The sequence below is a fragment of the Triturus cristatus genome, chromosome 7 (assembly GCF_964204655.1).
Source record: "Triturus cristatus chromosome 7, aTriCri1.1, whole genome shotgun sequence".
Classification (NCBI taxonomy): domain Eukaryota; kingdom Metazoa; phylum Chordata; class Amphibia; order Caudata; family Salamandridae; genus Triturus; species Triturus cristatus.
In genome coordinates, this window is record NC_140590.1 from 1,797,961,297 (window position 1) to 1,797,985,781 (window position 24,485).

The window sequence follows — 24,485 nt, forward strand, 5'->3', positions numbered from 1 at the left end:
TCATCAGGGATGACATACTTTGAATGGGTATCAGATTCTGTGTAAGATAGCGCACTCCAAAATTCAAAAAATTGAGTCTATATGGTTGAATCTCAATAAATGAAGCGTGCAACTCAGACACGAGGTAGCCCTCCTCGCAACTCAATAAAAAACTGCTGATGTATATACACCAGTATACTGAGTGCACTGCTGGATGAATATATTACATGATTAAGACATATTAGTTACTGAAAAGACAAAACTTGACCAAAAGAATAAACGATCTGAATAATGTGACAGTCCGTTGAATCACGGTGATTTATAATAAAAGTGTATTTATCATTCAATCACATAAATGACATAGAAATGTACAAGACAATAATTGAAAAGTAGCTCCAAACGAAATCCACATAAATGAAATCAAAATATCTGCACTCGGGCAGAGAACTTAGTCGTCAGTTCACAAGAAAACCCAATGCATTTCGGGATGTTATACATCCCTTCTTCAGGGGCAGCTGTTGAAAAAAATACAAGAATACATTTCATGACCTTGGAATTCAAAATGTAACTGATTTTAACATAAACAGACAGCGGTATAATACAGGGTGCAGCAGGCTGGAGCCCAAGGGAAAACAATGCTGGTCTATTTCAAACTGGAGCAAATGCGAAAAATAAACCCAGTGTCATGGAAGTTGTGCTAGTAAAAAAACTGCCAAAGAAGTGAAAAGAGATTGAAACGGAACAGAAATAATTCGGATAGTCGAATGGCTAATTACCAAAGGCCACCACCAAGTGCATAAGTGGAAAGAAAACGATATGCCAGGATGAATAATGACGTAAATAAGCTGATAGTAACCTGGAAAGTTCTGGCCAATTGAATTGAACAACTGTATCAGAATCGGAATGTACAGGAGGAGGAGAATGAACTGGGGCTTTATGCCTGGAACGGAAAAGCACAGAAAAAACTGTAGAACACAACAGTGAAACTGAAACTTGTATTGGAAACAAGTATGACGGTAAAAAAGGAAGCTTACTGAAAATGCAGCGAAAACAAGTCACTGGGCTAGATGTGTACTGTGTCCCAAATGTTCAAAGTGCTGGCAAAGGATTCAGTGGCTTGCAGGGAAAGACGTCGTGTGACGGCAAGCTGCGCAAACTCTACAATCAAAGTAGGGAGAACTATTTGAAGAAACGGATCCGAAATAATTTCAAAGAACTACGTGAAGGGAACTATGTATGCTGCTTACCCAGTGTACTGTGCACGCGAAGAAACCGGCAACCGATCGTGGCTCCTGTGTACATCCGTAAAGGTGTATGTCCATGGCGCGTTCTACTCGGAAGATTAATGCGCGCCCGTGATCACGTGATGAGTAAAAATGGTGCTCATAGAAATGGGACTGCTGAAGGCTGTGAAAATGAATACGCCAAGTGGTGCTGCGGGGTCACGCGGGGCGCAAGCTGAAGTAATGTAAACAGATGGGTGTAAATGATGAAAAGGAAAATTAGAGAGAAAACGTGTGACAGGAGTGGGGAACGAGTGAAAGTCAAAATGAGAATAAAAATAAAAAACGAGCAGGTGGAAACCGACCAATGGTGTGCACAAAAATATTAATCAGATGTTAAGGTTCTTGAAAGTGGTGAAACACTGTTCACTGAAAACAGCTGGAGTGTGCTGGTAAAATAGAGGAAACAAACTATAAAAAAACAATTGCTAAATTGAAATGAACGAAATAAAATGGAAGATCCCAAATTATAGAGAAAAAAAAAATAAAAATTGCTCAAATTGAAGAGACCGTACAATCTAAACAGGTGGCTGGAGGGAAAAAGTCTGTGGATACATAAACACAATGAGAGACAAATGGGCATTGGCAAGTGCAGATAGACAGTCAAGAGGTCAAATGGCAAAGTTCGACATGTTATTATAAAAAGCACTGCATTTCAATGTTATCATTCAACCCGAATGGTAGCAAGGTGTGCAAAAACTTGGTCCACCAGACTTCTCTTTGTGATAAAAGTCTGTCTGTATTCAACTGTGTGTTTCGGGGCATCATCTCAAGTATAGTGAATCTAAGTTGTGCGATGGTGTGGCGGTGTTCTAACCAGTGTGATGTGAGAGGAGATTTGAGACTTTTGGTTCGAATGGAACGTTTATGTTCTGAAATTCTCACTTTCACTTTTCGAGAGGTTTTCCCCACATACATGAGTCCGCAGGGACATTTAATAGTATAGATGACATTGGTAGTGTCACATGTACCAGTGTATCTAAGTTGAATAGTTTTGCCTGTTCGTGGGTGGTTGATGACATTGCCAGTGATGACATTGTGGCAATTAACGCAGTTCTGACATTTTTGCATGCCTTTGTGCTCAACAACTTCTGTCGTGGATGTTGTTGATAGTAAATCTTTGATGTTTTTGCTCCGAGTGTATGTGAAGATGGGATCAGAGGAAAATAATCCATTAAAATCTGGTTCGTATTTGAGAATGTCCCATCTGTTTTTGATGATCTGTCTGATACGTCGTGAGCTGGTAGAGAATGTGGATACAAAGACATGTTTGTTGGAAGGGTTTTTGACTTGTGGAGTCAGGAGTTCAGTACGTGACTTCGTCTGAGTTCTGGACATGGCGGATTCAAGAACTGATTCAGGATATCCACGGTCCCTGAATTTGGTCACTTGGTTCTGGAGCAATGGTTCAAGATATTGACTTTCGGGGACAATTCTCTTTGTTCGAATTAATTGAGAGTAAGGTAGGTTGCGGATGAGTGATGGAGGATGGAAACTGGAATACTGTAGGAGATTATTTCTGTCGGTGGGTTTAGAGTAGATTGATGTGATTAATGTGTTCGATTTTTTTGTGATCAGTACATCCAGAAAAGATAGTTGTGCATTGCTGATGGTATGTGTAAACTGGATACGAGTGCTTCAATCTTAAATTTCTCATGAATTTAAACAGGGATATCTCTACTTCTAGAGAATCGGTGTGATGAACAGGAACAAAAGACAATCCTTTGTTAAGAACCTTTTCTTGAGAAGAAGATAAAGGCACTGATGAAATATTTATGGTAAGTGTTTGCCTTTGCTCCTCAAATTCTGAGCTTCCAATTCCTTTTCTTTTGCTCCTCCTGACTTTTTTGGGTCTGGTGGACGACTGGACGGTGGGCCGCTGGATAAAAAAGAAGAAGAAACAGAAGAAGGTTGTGTACTAGTATCCTTATCTGTGAGTGTCGCGCTCGTTGTTGGTGTTTCCTCAGAAAGTGATACTGGTGTACGGGTGGCTTCAAGATCTCGATCTGACACAACAGATTCTTGGGCTGAGGTATACTCTCGTAGAAGACCTTTCCAGAAACCTAATACCTCGTCCCACCAGACCCAAAAAAGTCAGGAGGAGCAAAAGAAAAGGAAAAGGAATTGGAAGCTCGGAATTTGAGGAGCAAAGGCAAACACTTACCATAAATATTTCATCAGTGCCTTTATCTTCTTCTCAAGAAAAGGTTCTTAACAAAGGATTGTCTTTTGTTCCTGTTCATCACACCGATTCTCTAGAAGTAGAGATATCCCTGTTTAAATTCATGAGAAATTTAAGATTGAAGCACTTCTTTTCCAATGTGGTACCTTCCCAAGATTCCAACCAAAACTTTGCAGAAGATATTGATCCTGAGCTACAACGTTTCAAACCCAAATCAGTGTTTATGCCACCAGTGTCTCACAAATCATTGGATTCTTTTGAGACGCTTATACGGAACGATCTTTCTCGAGTGAATTTTTGTCAACCACGTCTAACTAATTTAAAGAAACATGAAAGAGCCATCATTAACAATTTAGCAAATGATTCTAGGCTTATACTTCAACCAGCTGACAAAGGAGGAGCCCTGGTTATCATGGACCGTACATTTTATGAAAACAAAGTTTCTCAACACCTACAAGACACCACCACGTACATTAAACTCGATCAAGATCCAACAACTTTACTTCAGAACACACTGGCACACATTCTTGACCATGCTGAAGAAATGGATTGGATTAACCAGAAAATTCGAAGTTTCCTCACAGTCTCTCATCCTAGACGACCCAGATTGTATATGTTGCCGAAGATACACAAAAATCTACATGATCCCCCATTCAGACCCATCGTGTCCGGCTGTGATTACATCTTCATGCCGGCAGGACAACTAGTTGATCATTTTTTACAAAAGTTTGTTCAAACATGGAGAAGCTTCATCAAAGACACCACTCATTTTCTCACCTTACTTGAGCAGATAACCAGCAATTTTCCGGAATCATGGCTACTCTGTTCGATTGATGTGACAGCATTATACACATCGATTCCCTTATCTGAAGGCGTGGAGGCTTGCGAATGGGCACTTCTCCAGTTACCAGAAACCACAATAAACAAAGTTTTCATCTTGGAGATTCTCACTTTTTGTCTCCAACACAGTTATTTACAATGGAAGAATGATTTTTTCTTACAGATAAGCGGCACGTCCATGGGGTTTTCCGGTGCTCCGGCATACGCAAATACATTCATGGCTAAGTTTGAATACGACAATATCTTCACAAACAACACCTGGAATGATAATCTTGCATTTTATGCAAGATTCATTGACGACATTTTTCTAATCTAGAAAGATTCTGAAGCATCTTTGGTTCAACACATTGGTGAACTCAATAAAAAGAATCCTCGTATCCAGTTTACACATACCATCAGCAATGCACAACTATCTTTTCTGGATGTACTGATCACAAAAAAATCGAACACATTAATCACATCAATCTACTCTAAACCCACCGACAGAAATAATCTCCTACAGTATTCCAGTTTCCATCCTCCATCACTCATCCGCAACCTACCTTACTCTCAATTAATTCGAACAAAGAGAATTGTCTCCGAAAGTCAACATCTTGAACCATTGCTCCAGAACCAAGTGACCAAATTCAGGGACCGTGGATATCCTGAATCAGTTCTTGAATCCGCCATGTCCAGAACTCAGACGAAGTCACGTACTGAACTCCTGACTCCACAAGTCAAAAACCCTTCCAACAAACATGTCTTTGTATCCACATTCTCTACCAGCTCACGACGTATCAGACAGATCATCAAAAACAGATGGGACATTCTCAAATACGAACCAGATTTTAATGGATTATTTTCCTCTGATCCCATCTTCACATACACTCGGAGCAAAAACATCAAAGATTTACTATCAACAACATCCACGACAGAAGTTGTTGAGCACAAAGGCATGCAAAAATGTCAGAACTGCGTTAATTGCCACAATGTCATCACTGGCAATGTCATCAACCACCCACGAACAGGCAAAACTATTCAACTTAGATACACTGGTACATGTGACACTACCAATGTCATCTATACTATTAAATGTCCCTGCGGACTCATGTATGTGGGGAAAACCTCTCGAAAAGTGAAAGTGAGAATTTCAGAACATAAAAGTTCCATTCGAACCAAAAGTCTCAAATCTCCTCTCACATCACACTGGTTAGAACACCGCCACACCATCGCACAACTTAGATTCACTATACTTGAGATGATGCCCCGAAACACACAGTTGAATACAGACAGACTTTTATCACAAAGAGAAGTCTGGTGGACCAAGTTTTTGCACACCTTGCTACCATTCGGGTTGAATTATAAAATTGAAATGCAGTGCTTTTTATAATAACATGTCGAACTTTGCCATTTGACCTCTTGACTGTCTATCTGCACTTGCCAATGCCCATTTGTCTCTCATTGTGTTTATGTATCCACAGACTTTTTCCCTCCAGCCACCTGTTTAGATTGTACGGTCTCTTCAATTTGAGCAATTATTATTTTTTTTTTTTCTCTATAATTTGGGATCTTCCATTTTATTTCGTTCATTTCAATTTAGCTATTGTTGTTTTATAGTTTGTTTCCTCTATTTTACCAGCACACTCCAGCTGTTTTCAGTGAACAGTGTTTCACCACTTTAAAGAACCTTAACATCTGATTAATATTTTTGTGCACACCATTGGTCGATTTCCACCTGGTCGTTTTTTATTTTTATTCTCATTTTGACTTTCACTCGTTCCCCACTCCTGTCACACGTTTTCTCTCTAATTTTCCTTTTCATCATTTACACCCATCTGTTTACATTACTTCAGCTTGCGCCCCGCGTGACCCCGCAGCACCACTTGGCGTATTCATTTTCACAGCCTTCAGCAGTCCCATTTCTATGAGCACCATTTTTACTCATCACGTGATCACGGGCGCGCATTAATCTTCCGAGTAGAACGCGCCATGGACATACACCTTTACGGATGTACACAGGAGCCACGATCGGTTGCCGGTTTCTTCGCGTGCACAGTACACTGGGTAAGCAGCATACATAGTTCCCTTCACGTAGTTCTTTGAAATTATTTCGGATCCGTTTCTTCAAATAGTTCTCCCTACTTTGATTGTAGAGTTTGCGCAGCTTGCCGTCACACGACGTCTTTCCCTGCAAGCCACTGAATCCTTTGCCAGCACTTTGAACATTTGGGACACAGTACACATCTAGCCCAGTGACTTGTTTTCGCTGCATTTTCAGTAAGCTTCCTTTTTTACCGTCATACTTGTTTCCAATACAAGTTTCAGTTTCACTGTTGTGTTCTACAGTTTTTTCTGTGCTTTTCCGTTCCAGGCATAAAGCCCCAGTTCATTCTCCTCATCCTGTACATTCCGATTCTGATACAGTTGTTCAATTCAATTGGCCAGAACTTTCCAGGTTACTATCAGCTTATTTACGTCATTATTCATCCTGGCATACCGTTTTCTTTCTACTTATGCACTTGGTGGTGGCCTTTGGTAATTAGCCATTCGACTATCCGAATTATTTCTGTTCCGTTTCAATCTCTTTTCACTTCTTTGGCAGTTTTTTTACTAGCACAACTTCCATGACACTGGGTTTATTTTTCGCATTTGCTCCAGTTTGAAATAGACCAGCATTGTTTTCCCTTGGGCTCCAGCCTGCTGCACCCTGTATTATACCGCTGTCTGTTTATGTTAAAATCGGTTACATTTTGAATTCCAAGGTCATGAAATGTATTCTTGTATTTTTTTCAACAGCTGCCCCTGAAGAAGGGATGTATAACATCCCGAAATGCATTGGGTTTTCTTGTGAACTGACGACTAAGTTCTCTGCCCGAGTGCAGATATTTTGATTTCATTTATGTGGATTTCGTTTGGAGCTACTTTTCAATTATTGTCTTGTACATTTCTATGTCATTTATGTGATTGAATGATAAATACACTTTTATTATAAATCACCGTGATTCAACGGACTGTTAAATTGTCACATTATTCAGATCGTTTATTCTTTTGGTCAAGTTTTGTCTTTTCAGTAACTAATATGTCTTAATCATGTAATATATTCATCCAGCAGTGCACTCAGTATACTGGTGTATATACATCAGCAGTTTTTTATACTTTGAATGGGACCATAATATACCAGTATTTGATGCCAGCACGGGTACACTTTCAGTAGGACAGTGCCGGCACTTCTCATCGTAATTTGACAAGTGTCAACACTCCCCCATCCCAATAGGACTTTCAAGGGCACCAGCACAGCAAGGAACCACCTCAGACCCCAGCCAGTGTTGTGAGTCAAGTTCCCAAGAGAGGTTTGACTAACATTATGAAAACACACATCATGTACGCCACTGGCCTCCTTTCTGGCAAGCTCGAGCTGTCAGAGCTGAAATTTGCATTTAATCACACCGCATCTTTGTATCTCAGCCCAGGGGTTAACCCTTCACCTTTGAGGGGTGAGGTATAGCTGAAGAACAGTTTAGAAAGGGTAGGGTGAGTTCATGAGTCAGTCAGTGAGGTGAGTTCATGGGTCAGCAATGGATGTGGAGCCTGAAGGTCACGAGCTTGACTCTACGGCAGGCGAGCCTCTGCTTTTCATCCTTCGGAGTTTGTAAAGATAAGCATGGGTGTGGTCGTGGAGACGCTTATTGGTAAAAACACTATGTCACGCCACTGCGCCAGCATGGCCACTAAGTTCAGCATAGTCACTCACGTTTCTGGGTCTTTGTACAGAGTTGTGAAGTGTATGCTCTGATTCCTGAGGAGAGCGGGAAGAAGCAGGCGAGGGAAACTCGGGAGTACAGGCGGAGACAAGGAGGCATAATGGAAACAAACATGTCATGTTTTATAGTATGTCAAAGTCATGTGTCAGACAATGCATTCATGCATTGCTCTTTGGGGCACTGTAAACATGCTTCATTTTTAAAATACAGACAATTGAAGCAATACAGAAAGTCATCACAAACGCTGCGCATCCAACCAATTATTCTAACACTGTCACATAAATTTTGATGGCTCGTGCCACCCATTTGGTGAATGTAGTTATGTGCACAGAACAAATCACATGGTTTAAAGCAAACGAGTACGACAAAAGAGTAAACTAAACAAAAAAGTTTCCAATAGCCTTCCAAGAATTACTCCCTGCAGTGCACTACATATAACAGTGAACAGTCTGATCATTCACTTAAAGGGACTCTCCGTGAATGATGTGCTGTCACTGCAGTCCGGTAACTAAACTGTCCGTCTGCTGTGGTGACGATTATCTCTTGTTCCTGTGTTAGCAACAAGAAGCCTTGCGTTGCAGCAAATAAGTATTCATGTATCCGTGGTAAAATAATATCTGTTTTCCCAACTGTCAGAGTTCACAAATAATCAAATGCATTCAAATATAGGGGAACATCCCAGCGGGCGTCTACTTAATGCTAGGATAACAGATATCATGCTATTTTATTTTTTCAATTTAAAATGTTAGGATCCTCCAATATGTATAGGCTTTGGGGTGCAGAGTTCTTTATTTTACTATTAGAACTGCAAGGAGATCCACGCCATGCGTCCTCTTCAATTATAGCTTACGTATGGGCAATTACAAAAAACGTATAAACGTATTAGGTAGTAACGTACAACGTTATTTGTACACGTAAACTAATCTCCATTGTTGTTCTACTAGTGAACCTTGTATTTACTCATCCCACCCCTTTCCTTGGGTAAGTATTTGATAAGCCATTAGCCACGAGGTATCAGACTCTGCTTTTGGGGACTGTCAACTTTGTAAGCATGCCATGGGTGTCAATCATTGTCGCTTGCTCTGATTTGTTAGCATTCCCATGGAATCATTGTGCATCGTGAACCCAGACGACGAGAAGTTGTCGACCTAAGGAGCAGGGCACCAGCCAGACCCTGGCTAAACATCTGCAGCTGACACGGTGCAACACTTCCCTTACCTAGAGGCACTGCCATGTTAAGTTTTTACGTTAACAAACGCAGTTCTTGCAGGCCTCAGCTCTGTTGAAATTGCGAAGCCCACTTATACCAACAGGTGTGAAAAATCATGTCCAATATGGGATTAAATGAGGTAAAAGGTAAAAGGGCTCAACATCAAACCAACTGCGTCTTTAAGAAGACGCTTGAAAGACAAACTGAAAATACTGCTTATTTGTTTTGATTAAACATGGAGATTGGTTTTACTCGTCATCTGCCTTTATGAATGGCTGGCATTCATAAAGGTAAAAGGACGAGTAAAAACACCAATCTCCATGTAAACCGAAAGGAATAAGCAGCAGTTTAGTTTCAGTGAATGGAATGGTTAAGAATGGCACAGGAAGGCGCGCAGGGGACAGGGGCCTCACTCAGACTGTCTCTGCTGCCCATTGCCCAAAACACGAAACCAAAACGAAAACACACAACACAACAATGTACATATGCCACCAGGGCAAGGCCTCTAAGCCACCCCTAAACCCCTACCCCCGCAACAGAATCAAAGAAGTCACCCTGCTGGCCGGGCCCCCAGGCGTTAGTAAAGTTAATTAGCGCAGCAGTGACAAAACTAAAAACAACACTTAAGCAGTCTTCTGAAGTTCAGGCATGCATGTTTAAGTCTGCTCCGAGCCAGGGAATGCATGTTTCCTTTCCGCTTGTGCCTGGGTCCCTGTCTGCAGTTGAGTCCACTCCGACCTGCGCCACGGCGTGTATGTAATGTAAATGTAGTAACATACACTAAGTCAAGTGACAGTCACTAACAAGCGCCAAGACTAAAGCCACCCTCCCCCACCACCCCCCAACTACCGCCAAAGAATCAAAGTCAGTAGTTACCCTGCCGGCTGCAGGCCGGGCCAGCAGACGGCAGTAAAGTACATTTTTAATATTGGATTCGCAGGCATGCCCGAACTTCCTAAGACTGTTCGGGCATGCATGTTTTAATCTATGAGCCAGGAATGCGTGTTGTTTCCTTTCTGCTTGTGCCTGGGCCCCTGTCTGAAGTTGAGTCTGCTCCGAGTCCGACCTGCGCCGTGGCGTGTGTATGTACCAACATACACTAACTCACTAACATGAGCCAAGGCCTCTAAGCCAGTAACCAGAGCACCCTCCTCTACCACCCCCCCAACTACCGCCACAGATTCCAGAATCAAAGTCAGTCAGTCAGTCACCCTGCCAGCCGGGCCCGCAGGCAACAGTAAAGTAAATTCTCGGATTCGCAGCAGAGTAGACAGTGATAAAAATTAGAAACAACAGTTAAACAGTGTCGCTTCTCACTTTCACTGACTTACCCCTGTCTTTTACTGACGTGATGATGACATACTCGATCGATGTTCTCAAGCCGGGCTCCTCGTCGTGACCAAGAGGACTGCAGTGCACAGCGTGGCAATACCAATGAGAGCATGCACAAGCCCAAACTGGAAAATTCTTGATTTGGTCTTTCGACTCCTCCCCCAGACCCCAGCAAACCAATCACTTGAAACAACAACAACTGTTGCTGGATCTGGTGGAGGAGACAAAGGCCACTGCCACACCCCCACAAACTCTAAGCCTGCCGGACTGCTCCACCCTCGGCCATTGGAACTAATGGAGGGCCTCCAGCTCCGCCCTGGGCCAAGGGAATAACGCCCAAAATCGAAATGTTATTCTGCTAGTTAGACACAGGCTGCACCCACCAGTGTGTCGTCACTGCCCTGCTTTCTGGCTCTAGGTCGAAGAAATCTTCGCCTAGCCAAAAGCATGTGCAGACACTGCAGAGCAAAGGCCATACCCCCACACCCCCCTAAAGAAAAATCCAATTTTGTACATGTTTATTCACTGAGCACGAGCAGCCAGCACAATTTATTGATAGCTGCTCAGTGTTTTCCATCAGGCATTTTTTTGGTCCGCCAGGGTGGCAGGGCGACGCCCATTTTGCCCGTGTACACCAGCCGCCCCTGCCTTCACTAGTCCTTGGCCTGGTTAACCACGCCCCCATATTATTCATCATTTGATGTAGTTGTATCTCTTCAAACCAGACATTCTGACTCACAAGTCAAACCACGTGTAATAAGGTTAACAGGAGCATAGTTTTGGTGCTCGCTAAACGAGCCGCAATATTTACCTTCACTTCACCAGTGTCCATCATCAGACCTTGGCCAGACATGCATCTGGTGCAGCATTCGACTAAGAAGAGCGTACAGGCCTTTGTATCCAACTGAAGTGACAAAGCCAACAGGCCTGGGTCATAAAAAAAATTGGCACATGCTAAGTGGCCACCGTGGACAGGTGGATGCTTGTAGCTGCCATCTAGTATAAAGCAAAAAGCATTGTGTAAAGCAAATAGTTATCATAGACAGCCTGTTGATTTTGCCATTGCTTGTTTTTTAAGTCACAGTACCAGCTGTCTGTTGCTCATTGAAATGAAACTCTTCTTTGAAACTTTAAAGCTGTTTCCTTTTGCCTGAGCTATTTGTCCTGACCATAGTCCATGACACATATTGTAAATTATAGGTCACCAAAAGATAGTTAAAAATAAATCAACTTCACTCAAACGTCAACCTGCAAAAACTTAAATGAACCTAGTTTGATTAGTTGCACAGCAGCGGTACTTGTTCTGCGTGCGCCCCTCTCAGTCCTGGGATGCCCTCCCAGGTGGCAGACTGACCTACTTAAGCATCTCACTCCAGCAGTAACTGCGACTGAAGGTCTCCAGGTGGCAGACTGACTTACTTAAGCATCTCACTCCAGCAGTAACTGCGACTGAAGGTCTCCAGGTGGCAGACTGACTTACTTAAGCATCTCACTCCAGCAGTAACTGCGACTGAAGGTCTCCAGGTGGCAGACTGACTTACTTAAGCATCTCACTCCAGCAGTAACTGCGACTGAAGGTCTCCAGGTGGCAGACTGACTTACTTAAGCATCTCACTCCAGCAGTAACTGCGACTGAAGGTCTCCAGGTGGCAGACTGACTTACTTAAGCATCTCACTCCAGCAGTAACAGCGACTGAAGGTCTCCAGGTGGCAGACTGACTTACTTAAGCATCTCACTCCAGCAGTAACTGCGACTGAAGGTCTCCAGGTGGCAGACTGACTTACTTAAGCATCTCACTCCAGCAGTAACTGCGACTGAAGGTCTCCAGGTGGCAGACTGACTTACTTAAGCATCTCACTCCGGCAGTAACAGCGACTGAGGGTCTCCGGGTGGAACTGACTTCTCTCTTCACTTTGTGCCCTTCACTCCGGGAGTTCTGCCTTCTCGCGGCCACCACCCTCTTTTATGTTCTACTTTTAGTGGTAAGATTGTCCACTCCAAGCTTCGGAAGCAGAAATTATAATTGAAAATAAAATCTAGAAATCCTAATGCACCCCAAAAATATAACTTTGAGTTGCTGGATTTCAGCAAGGTGCAGGATGTTGGTTCCAGTTGCATCTCAACTTTTTTTGGGGTTTCATAAAGATGTGTTAAGGGGTTGGAGCATGTACAGGGCTATTTCATCCAAAAACTTTTGGAAACTTTAAAGGAAATATAGTGCTTGAAAGTGGGCAAGGAATGTTTGCACTGTGTGAGCTGTGTGGGTCTGAGCAGGCACATACTTTACATTCGAGTGCACCAATAGTGTGTGAATCCCACATCTGAATAAGATGATAAGGATGCTTGAGGGGGGGGCAGGGACGAAGGACATACGAGGAGACAGGAAGGCTTCGTTTATACAGAAAACCAGCTCTAAATCAGAGAAGCGCCTTTTACAGAGCACTTTATTGTTAATGGTGTATATTCGATGCATCCTTCGAAGCAATTTTAGCTGTGGCTTAACGCTGTTTAATGTATTGTAGATTCAATGCCACAACGTACAACTCGATGCGCTGCGGTCTCCATGTTTGCGTTTTAAGGAGAGAGCGGTCTCCTGGCATCATGGCTCAGGAAGGCCATTTTCCTCTTTCACAACATCTCAGCATTTATCGGAGCAGAAAGAGACAGCGCAGATCCACCCCCCTAAGATCGGCTCTGGTGGTCTCTTCCGCTGCGCGGCGCTTCCATAGCGCCTAGCACAGGGTTTCAACTGGAGGAACCCTCAGTACAAAACGCTATGCTTAGACCTGTTTTGAAGCATTTCACACATTGGCTGTTTAATGGGCACCACAGCACACATGAAGTGCGAAAAAAGGTAGGAGAAATAAAAACTTTGGGCCATTTGTGTTTGTTTAGGGCAATGTAGCAGCGCAAAATAGTTTTGGGCTGGCAAGAAAACATTTTAGCAAGACTTTGCACAATTTTTCTTTACTTTGCATGAGTTTGCACCTGTACAAAGGTTTGCTAAATCTGTCCCAAACTGTGTATAAAGAACTCCTAGCGGCACATGTTTTTTGGGTACTTTTGAGGTTCTGGTCACCAGTGGTTAGCAGGACCCTCACTGGCCCTTCCTTTACAGTAATTACTTGTATGGACATTAATGCCATCAAGTAATTTAAAGAGATTCTAAAGGCTTCCAGTTGTAATACAATTCAGAAAAAATAAGTAGTAAATTAATGTGGCAAAAACAATTTGTATTCATGAGTTACCATGACAATAAGAAACACAAAAACATGTGCATTCTACCACGGAAGTATAATGTAAATGCAGCTCCCAGGGTTGCGAGGTCAACTTGTGATTGTTTTATTCCTTAAGGTCCGGTCCTTTCAGTCTTAAAAATGTAAAGAGGTAAAGAGCACTACTCTCACCCAAGGAACTGCTCACAGGTGGATCTGGGACTCCTTAGAGCTGTATTTGACTCATTTTACTGTGGATGACACCTGTCAGCCTCAGGGTGCTCTCCCCTCAGACATTTGGCCGTTACGTCTGCCATTTTTGCTGAATTCGTTTTTTTGGCCTTTTGATTGTGTGGACTGTACCACCTCGAAACACTGTTAAAGTGCTTGTGCTCTCGCCCTCAAAATCGGAAGAATTGGCCTATGCCAAATAGGCATTTTTAATTTACATATAAGTCCCTAGTAAAGTGGCACCCTATGTACCCAGGGCCTGTCAATTAAATACTATTAGAGGGCTTGCAACACTGAATGTGCCAACACTTAAGCAGCCCTGTAAAAGATGTTCCAGGTCTGTCATTGCAGACTGTGTTTGCACTTTTGAACTGCAATGTCAACCTGTCAAAATAAACCTCTGGACATGGCCAAAGCCTTCCTTTATAATACATATAAGTGACCCCCTAGGGTAAACCCTAACCAACTCTGATTACAGTGTGCAGTGTATTTAAAAAGTTGGACATGCACTTTTAAGTTTTTCATGTACTGGTAGTGAAAAACTCTTAAATTCCTATTTCACTACTGCAAGGCCAACCTCTCCTGTAGGATAACATTGGGTTAACTTATTGTATTTATTAAGTGGTAACTTTAAACCGGGTGCAGGTCAGAATATCGAATTGGGTGTCTATTGTAATTTTAATCCATTTTTAATGGTAAAATCGAATCTTAAGTCATAATTCATAAAATTCCACTTTGGGAAGTTGGCATTTTCTTGTCCTAGCTATTTGATGCCTGCAGCCTGCTTCATGGGTCACAGGACTTGGTGTAGCTGGCAGTTTGGCTCTGTTTATTGCTTCCAGAAAATTAGACAAAGGGAGACAAAGGAAATTTATGTGTTGTCAAGATGGGAAACTCTGACTAAACAAGGGGGTAGATCTGTCACCTTCCATGCTTGCACATCACAAGGGCTCTGTCTGAACTCTCTTACATACTGTTGGTCACCAGTCTTTTGTGTTCCTCGACAAGCGAGGGCAAGAGCAAGGGGATGCCTGAAACCTCCAGAACTTTCTCCTACTTCAAAGTGGGCACCAGGTATAAATATTGGACCCTCAGACTCAACTCTTCAGTACTCATCTGATCCTATGAAAGTACTGTTGTGCTGCTTTGTTGAAAGGAGGACTGGCATTCTGTAGTCCTGCCCTACTGCCCTTCCTCTCTTCTGCCTGAGTGAGTAGCACTGGACTGGCATCTTGAACACTAGACCACCAGATTGACTCCAATGGCCATTTGGCTGACTTCTTAACCAAAACCTCAGGGACAGGGCAGTCTCCAACAACCTTGTACCTAGCACCAGGGCCCGACAGCTGTAAGTCCTGCCCTCCCAAGTGGTGGAAGCCCAATCATAGATAAATCGCCTCCCAAAACTCTGTACCAGAACAACTCATGACTGATTCAATGCACAGGACTTTACATCACAGTCCATAGCCTCCTCAGAACCACTGCTGCATCATGCATCCTAGATAGAGCTCTTCAGAGTGCAAGCCCTTAGTCGATGGCATTCTTGATGGTGATGCAGGACTCTGCATCGCAAGCTCCGAAACATCTTTGGAAGCAGTCAGTGTGCAATAAATCTTTGATGGAAGACTTCACATCACAAGCCCCTTGTCAACACTATCCTTGACGCCCCACCTATTTTGAAAATTTCGCGAGGATTCGTCAACCGGCGCCAAAGTTATTCCAAATAGAATGTTGCGGATTTCCTATGGAAACACGGTCCTAACTATAACTATCTACTGGCGACCGCCAGTAGATAATATATATATACATATATATATATATGAAGCAAATCGCCTACAGGTAACCAATCCTTGGAAAAGACGAAGCGAACCCAAAGTAAATTTGTGCCAGCGTTTATTTAGTGCCCAACACCAATGCCGCCATTACGCGTTTCAGCCCTCGTGGGGCCTTGATCACATGACAACGTTTGAGGGCGTGAAGGAAGTATTTAAAGTGCAAGCGCAAAACTCATTACCAATTGCATCAGGTGTGCTGTTTAGCAATAGATATAGAAAACATACTTTGATCACATCACAACTTAAGAATTATGTATGATAGATCAGAGAACAGAATCAATGTAAAATACATGATTTAAAATCATCGTAAAATACGATAATGGAGTGAGTACGGATATCTACACAGATTATATATAAATATATACATACATAAAAACATATAAATCACAGAATCCTCCACATATTGACTTTAAAACATATGTGAATTCTCAAGTATAAAAAAACGGACTATGCCTATATAAATATAGATAAATAAATAAATAAATATCATATATAAATATTCAGATATCTGTTTAAAAAGATTGTTTGTTAAACATTAGTCTCCTTGAGGATACTAAAGGTTTTTATGCTCTGTGTACGACATCTCAGATGTTAACAAACATTTCATCGAAAATAGAGGACAAATGTCAGTCATTTCCCCCACTCCTATCCTATTGATATATGTGCAAAGATGCAAAGATAAATTAACATAAATATGTGCAAACCAAGTGTATAAGATAGTACTCTAAAATTATCAAATCTTTAAAAAGACCATATAGGTCGCGGGAGAAGGCAGCTTTATAAATTTACATTAAAATAAGTTAGAGACAGGTAAAATAGTCTTCACTGGCATTCAGTCCATGAGGTGTTTTGCAGTCCATGAGAATAATGTGTCTTGTTTCTAATTTGCGCAGTAATGACTCTCGATTACCACCTCTTCTTAGGGGCGGGACTGTATCTATGGCAAAATATTTTAGGCCTGCCGAGTTTCTATCATGAACCTCATTGAAATGTCTGGCGACTGGGCACGCGGTGTCCCCATTGGTAATGGCACGTAGGTGCTGGAGTATCCGCTTATGCACCTGCAGCTGGGTGCTGCCCACATAGCGCAGGCCGCACGGACACTCCAGCACATACACCGCGTACTCAGTCTTACAAGTCAATTTGTGCTGTATACAGACAGTCTTGTGCTAAGGGGAGTCATGTACTATTGGTTCTGATTTCTGGGCTGCTAGATACTAGGCAATTGCTCAAGGATCTTGCCCTTCTATATGTGATACTAGGGGATCTCGGTAATTGGCTCCCCAATACCGGATCATTCACAAACAATGCCCAATTTTTCTTTATGATCTTGCGGATAGTTTGATGTTGGCTATTATATGTCAGAATCAATCTTGACTCATTTTGCTCATCGGAAACCAATTTCTTTCTGCCTGTAAGTGCAAGTGCCCTGCCTGGTTCATTAGCTTTGCATATGGCCTTATTAATGCGTTCCATGGGGTAACCTCTACTCAAAAACCTTGTCCTGCACTCTCTTTGCGCAATAATACAGTCAATGTCATTGCTACAGATTCTTCTTATACGAAGCATTTCCCCGTACTGAATGCTTCTAATTACATGTGCCGGATGATGACTAGTGGCATGTAATATAGCATTCCCAGCCGTGGGTTTTCTAAACAATTTAGTCTGTAATGTATTGGAACAAACCTGGATTTCTACATCCAAGAAACAAATAGATGTATCACAGATTTGCCCAGAGAAGCCGAGGTTCAATTCATTATTATTCAGATTGTCTATAAATTGTTTAGCTTCACATTCTTGCCCGTTCCCAATTATTAAAAGGTCATCAATATACCTATACCACTTCACAATGTTCTCAGACATGATTTTAGTGTATGTAGGTATGAGGACATGTTCCTCCCAATACCCCAAGTGTAGGCAGGCGTAGCTAGGGGAGGAACATGCCCCCATAGCCACGCGCCTCACCTGCTGGAATACTTGGTTAGAAAACAGAAAAAAGTTGTTCTCAAGGCACATGTTAATCATTGACAGTAACATTCTGTTATGCTCATGAAAATAGATGGGTCTCAGATTAAAGTAATACTCTATGGCCTTCATTCCATCCCTGTGATGAATACTCGTATACAAGGAGGATACATCTAAAGAGATAAGGAGGTACCCTGATTGCCACGGTATTCCCTCTATTTTCTTCAATAGATCACCTGTATCTAGAATGTACGATGGAAGTCTCTTTACAAATTCCTGCAGAAAAAAATCCACATATTTACTAGTGTTTTCCATAATGTTATTACAAGCAGAAATGATGGGGCGGCCAGGTGGTTTCATGCTGTTTTTGTGCATTTTAGGGATGAAATAAATTATTGGCATCACCGGATGGTCATTCTTCAGGAATTTAAACTCCTCCATTGTTATTAAACCCATACTTCTCCAAGCCATTAGGTTTGTATGGAATAAATTCCACGCCTGTTTAACCTCAGTCATAGATGATCTTTTATAACATTGCCTGTCATTCAGTTGGCCCAATGCCTCCTCCATGTACATGTCTCTTGGCCACAGTACCACGTTTCCGCCCTTATCAGACTGGCGGATAACAATGTTTACATTGTTCTGCAACTTCTTGACAAGCTGGTGATAGGCAAAATCACGATACCGATGTTTCATATTTGCATTGGCTTGTTTTTGATGCAGATTCATTAATTCTTGTGACACTTTGTCTTGAAACATATCAATGTTATCTTTTAACATTAGGGGACAAAATGTTGATTTTGGTTTAAATGGGGTAGGTGCTATTGATCCTCCATGACCCAAACCTGGATTGGCTGATAGAGTTACGGTCTCATCCTGCATGTGCAGTAAGTCCTGTAGAAGCTCTGCATCACCCGCCGTTAATAGAGTGGGACTTAAACTTGGTGGTGCAGATACCGTTGTTTTGGTAGATTTGTGAGTTGAATAGAACTTACGCAATTTCAATTTGCGAACAAATCTAAACACATCGATTTTTGTATTGGCATAATCGAAATTACTTTTAGCGCTGAATGTTAGTCATAATGCCAAAATGTTAGTTTCTTGTTCACTTAGTACATATAAATATATATATTATCTACTGGCGGTCGCCAGTAGATAGTTATAGTTACAACCTAGTTTCCATAGGAAATCTCTAAATTCTATTTTGAATAACTTTGGCGCCGGTTGACGAATTCTCGCGAAATTTTCAAAACAAATGGGGCGCTCCGTTCAGCTCCTACCCTGAAAGTCTCGGGGTGATTCGTCAAGCGGGGGCCGAGAAAAAGGGGGCGTCCCAAAACGTGTTTTCCCCATGCATTTTTCCATAGGACCTTTAGTCGCAGCTACAGCCCGAACGGCTGAACAGAATTACGTGAAACTTGGCAGAGAGGTAGCCATAAGGTCAAGGAAGTGCCTTTTGCAGGTCTGGTGTAAATCTGTTCAGTATTTCCTGTCAAAATAGCATTTAAAAGCATATCAATATCTATACGCGTGCACCGTGCGCGCACTGTGCGCGCACCCTGCTGTGCGCGAGTGCAATTCTGATTGGTTGTTAGATGTCGGTAAACATTCGAATCGGTCGAAACCAGGAAGTGTCGGCCGCCATTTTGTCTCTCGCAGTCTGAGGGGGTGAAAAAAAAGTGGAGAACGTGAAAAGGGGGCAGAGTGGACAGTTCCTCACCCCCTAGCCTTGGTCAGGGGGTCACAGAAGGACCCCCAAGGGAGAAAAAAAATGTTTTTTTTTTTAAATCGCGAGGTGCGCACACCGTGCGCGCACGGCATGCACTGTGAACCGTGGGTGCTCGGTGCGCAAAGCGCACCGAGTGCCCACAGCGCGCGCACGGTGCACGCACGGTGAAAAATCTGAAAACAAGAAAGAATTTATAAAAACATAACTTAGCATTTAAAAAACCGTACAAATTCACTGAAAAAAACATAGGTTTCACACACGTTATAGTTACGAATTAGCATTTAAAAAACCTTGCAAATTCACTTAAAAAACCATAGGTTTCACACGTTTTATAGTTAGCTGGACATTTCACTCGTAAAAAACCAATGAAATTCCCCCGTTATAGTTAGTGTAGGCAACTATAACTCACGCGACCGCAATCCTCTGCTGATGACATCAGATATTACATCACTGATGACATATGTGTCTTTATGAAAAATAAATATTTGTAATATATGTATAGCTAAAGATTAATGGAAGAAGACATGGGTAAATAAGTGTCTAAATACAGTGATGTAATATTTGAGGTCATCAGCAGAGGATTGCGGTCGCGTGAGTTATAGTTGCCTGCACTAACTATAATGGAGGAATTTCATTGGTTTTTTACGAGTGAAATGTCCAGCTAACTATAACATGTGTGAAACCTATGGTTTTTTAAGTGAATTTGCAAGGTTTTTTAAATGCTAATTCGTAACTATAACATGTGTGAAACCTATGGTTTTTTCAGTGAATTATATATATATATATATATATATATATATATATATATTCAATGAAAAAACCATAGGTTACAGGCACCTTATAGTTAGGAATTAGCATTTAATAAACCTTAGAAATTCACTGAAAAAAGGTTTCAGGGGCGTTATAGTTAGCTGGACTTTTCTTTCGTAGCAAAACCATTGAAATTCCCCCGTTATAGTTAGTTCAGCTAACTATAACTCGCGCGCCCACAATGCACTGCTTATGACTTCACATATTACATCACTCATGACATGGTCAGTGACATCACTCATGACATCACTGATGACATCTCAAATGACATCACTATGGTTTTTTCAGTGAATTTCAAATGTTTTTTAAATGCTAATTTCTAACTATGCCTACAGAGATAGGACATGTGAAGAAAGAAGAAAAAACGCACGAAAAGAAAAAAAAGAAATGCAGAAAGAAGCAACAGAAGTCCTCAAAGACGAAGAAAAGTGCAGGAAGAAGGATAACGTGCAGAAAGAACAAACAGAAGAGCAGAAATAACCCTCAACTTTTTCAGACGGATACTGGTGGTAACTGAGTTTGACTAACCAGTCCTATAGCCAGTGCTATGTTAAAAGACACTCAGAATACAGTGAAAACACCTACATACACTAGGGAACACTATGCGTTGGGGTCCCCCTGTGATTAGCATGCCCTCCTCTGTAAGCCCCTAGTATATAATAGGGTAGGGGATTCAAACTACCTCTTAAAGCACGCCACAGGGCATGTTTGCACACGTCACCTCAGGCCCCGTCCCCTCCCTTCCCCACTGTGTAAACACGCACTGTGGCCGTTTTAAGTTGGGAGATTAAGTCCCCTTGAATGCTGAGGGTTCCTAGGGTCCAACTAGACCACTAGGTACCTCCAGTAAGCGCCACAGAGCTGCGTTGCAGAGAGATGTAAAAAGGGGCACTGCCTAGACCACCTCTCTGCAACACAGCGCAGTGGCACTTACTGGAAGCACCTGGTGAGCTAGTTGGCCCCCAGGGTCCCTCAGGATTGAAGGGGAATTATTTCCCCAACTTAAAACGCGCCACAGGGCGTGTTTGCACACGTTAACTCAGGCCCCGTCCCCTCCCTTCACCACTGTGTAAACACGCCCTGGGGCCGTTTTAAGTTGGGAGATTAAGTCCTCTTGAATCCTGAGGGTCCCTAGGGGCAAAATAGCCCACTAGGTACATCCAGTAAGCGCCATTGCAGAGAGGTGTAAAAAGGGGCATGGCCTGCACCACCTCTCTGCAACGCAGAGCAGTGGCGCTTACTGGAAGCACCTGGTGGGCAAGTTGGCCCCCAGGGTCCCTCAGGATTGAAAGGGAATTATTTCCCCAACTTAAAACGCGTCACAGGGCGTTTGCACAAGTCACCTCAGGCCCCGTCCCCTCCCTTCACCACTGTGTAAACGCGCCCTGTGGCCGTTCTGAGTTGAGATATTAAGTCCTCTTGAATCCTGAGGGTCCCTAGGGGCAAACTCGCCCACTAGGTACCTCCAGTAAGCGCCACAGAGCTGCGTTGCATAGAGGTGTAAAAAGGGGTGTGGCCTCAGAACACCTGTCTGCAACGCAGCTCCCTGGCGCATACTTGAGATACCTGTTGGGCTAGTTGGACCTCAGGGACCCTCAGTATTGAAGGGGAATTCATTCCCCAACTTACAACTGGCCAGGGGGCGCTTTTGCAGAGTGCTGCAAGGAGGGAGCATGGCCTCCGGCGCGATGCCGGTCTTTTATTTATTTTATTTTTTTAAGAAGGAGGGCTGTGTGGCCCCCCTTCTTTTTCTAATTTATTGGCCCTGGGGACCCCATCCCCCAGGGCCTGCACCCTATTTTTTTTTGTTAAAAAAAAATTAATTTGGAAGGGGGCCACGTGGCCCCCCTCCCAAGGCCTTAATCGGCCCCGGGGACCCCAACCCCCGGGTCATGGCCTTTTTTTAAAAAACATCTTAAGGAGGAGGGCTACGTTGCCCCCCTCCTCAGGCAACTTATGGCCCCGGGGACCCCATCCCCCGGGGCCGGCCTTTGTTTTTTATTATTTAAAAAAAATATATATTTATAGAAACATCTAGGACATGCTGGACAAACCGTATGTACCTATCACCATGACGATTTGTGTGATATTCATTAAAAGGCGACTATGCATGCAATGAATCCATATGGAATGTATTTACACCGCTAGTGAAGCTCTGACGTGTCTGACACCCTACCATGCCTAATCCCGGCGCCCCCACCGGTGGGTACTCTCCAAGTAGACACCCTTGTTGTTTATTTATACAAACATGGGTAGCTATTGACGGGCACATTTAATACACACGCACACCAAGCCATTCAAAGAGGATTTGACAAAAATTCGACCAAACTATGCAAGAAACCCCCCTCACGGTTAATAAAACACACATCCACCGCCAGATGTGTAATACTTTTTATTTAACTCTCTGGAAAGGAGACAAACCTCACTTGAGAGTCACAGCACGCTCCTGGCTGAGCCCAATGCTGTGTTACACCCACCAGTGCCCGCCGAGTGCCACACACCTCTGTGTTGTTTTCCACCAGCTAGTGCGTATGCTATGACACTCTCTAACCCATGTGCACTGTAACACCACCCAGTGAATATATCATGCCAAACTTGCCTTCGTACGGGTTATATTGCCCCATCTAACGTGCCTTCCTCGATGCCTATGTTATAAAGCACAGCGCTATGCCATACATATTACAATTTGGGATCCATATCTTTGTCACAGTGCATATGCAACGTTGCACTCCCCAGCACATATTTTATATTACGACTTTAGAGACTAGTTAGTTTACACAACACTGCCCGGTGCATATTACACTCCAAGGCGCATATCGCATAGCAAGCGCTAGTGCCTGTTCTATCTCGCGCTCTCCAATGAATCTGTCATTGCGCACAATGTATTGCATATTATATTTCACGCCCCGGTTCATCTTATATCACACTTTTTGGTGCATAGTTTATACCATATACTGTATCTAGTTTTCATTATCAATCGTGCTCTCAGGACTATGTTCTATATAACACTGCGTCCACCTACCCTTTTCACGGGCATTACATTTTGCGATAGGGGTGGTGGGTCAGGGGGTGTTTCTGCCATGTGAGCCCGGAGTCACAGTCACAAACGTCCTCTTCTTCCTGAATAAAAGTCAGATTATGCTGCATACTTGTTCATATTTTAAGTAGTTCGCACAGACACACATTTTAAAAACAATAAAGTTCCTAATACCCACCTTCTCTGAACAGTTAGCTTGCTGCCCCATCCACCTCCTCCCTATCCTCTGTTGTCTGAATCCATGAACTAGCCTCCTCCCTCCTGCCATGCATGGTCTGATGTGCTGCCATTGCCCTCCATTTAGCATGATGTACCAGTCCACTCCTCCTTCCCTCCATTGCCCAATTCTATGGCCCATCATTGACCTCCTGTGCTTAGCTTGCTGCTCCTATTCTCCTTCCTCCTGCCCTCCGATGTCTTTGTGCAGGCCCCTGCTCCATCCTTTTTGCCCACCATGTTCCATGGACCTGTCACTCCTATCTTCTCTGAGTGTTCTGTTGAGCTGCCACTCCCTTCCCACCTGCCTTGCATTGTCAGATGACTGTAACCTGTCCCTGCCACCTCCACCCTGCCTGTACACATGCCATGCCCCTATCCCCTTCCTCCTGTCCTCCATGGTCCATTTTACTGCCACACCCTTCTGCGCTCCCTGGTCTGTTGTGCTGCAACTGCTCCTCCTGCCTGCCCCACGCGGTCTGTTGTGATGCCCCTTCCCCTGAACTTTCTTGTCTGTGCCCAGGTCCTGACCCTCCCTTCTATCCTCCATGGTCCTTTGTGCATGCCCCTGCACCCTCCTTCTTGCCCATCATAGCCATTGTGCAGCCACTAACCCTCCCGCTTGCTATGCATGGTCTTCTGTGCTGCCATAACCCCTCTCACCTTCCCTGTGTGGTCAGCTAGCTGCCCCTGACCCCCTCCCACCTTCCCTCCAGGGTCTGTGTGTATGCCATCATAGTCTCACTGTTGCTCTCCATGGTGTGTCATGTTTCTAGTGCCCATCCTGCCTGACCTCCATGGTCATCTTGCTGCTCCTGCCCTGCCCCCTTGACTCCAGCCCTCTGTTTCCATGTGCAGACCCCTATTCCCTCCCTCCTGG

At 43.3% G+C, this 24,485-nt stretch overlaps 1 protein-coding gene and 1 long non-coding RNA gene across 5 annotated transcripts in view; one reads left to right on the forward strand and one right to left on the reverse strand.

The window, feature by feature from the left end:
- Positions 1–283: 283 nt before the first annotated feature.
- On the reverse strand, positions 284–1,339 carry LOC146813191 (uncharacterized). Its single transcript, XR_014966019.1, has 4 exons — positions 1,227–1,339; positions 1,014–1,137; positions 836–919; positions 284–494 (listed from the first exon to the last, which is right to left on the reverse strand). It is a non-coding gene; the product is annotated as an uncharacterized LOC146813191 (long non-coding RNA).
- A 4,858-nt stretch (positions 1,340–6,197) lies between these two features.
- Positions 6,198–24,485, forward strand: part of LOC146813192 (olfactory receptor 5V1-like) — an 87,408-nt gene continuing 69,120 nt past the window's right edge. Inside the window, exons 1-4 of one of the 4 annotated variants that reach the window (XR_014966963.1) lie at positions 6,198–6,327; positions 6,417–6,540; positions 6,635–6,718; positions 7,060–7,270. The gene's annotated coding sequence lies outside the window, so the exon portion shown is untranslated. Of the gene's footprint in view, positions 6,328–6,415; positions 6,541–6,634; positions 6,719–7,059; positions 7,271–24,485 lie in introns of those variants that run through there. The other 3 variants (XM_085620082.1, XR_014966964.1, XM_085620083.1) reach the window with 3 other exon arrangements.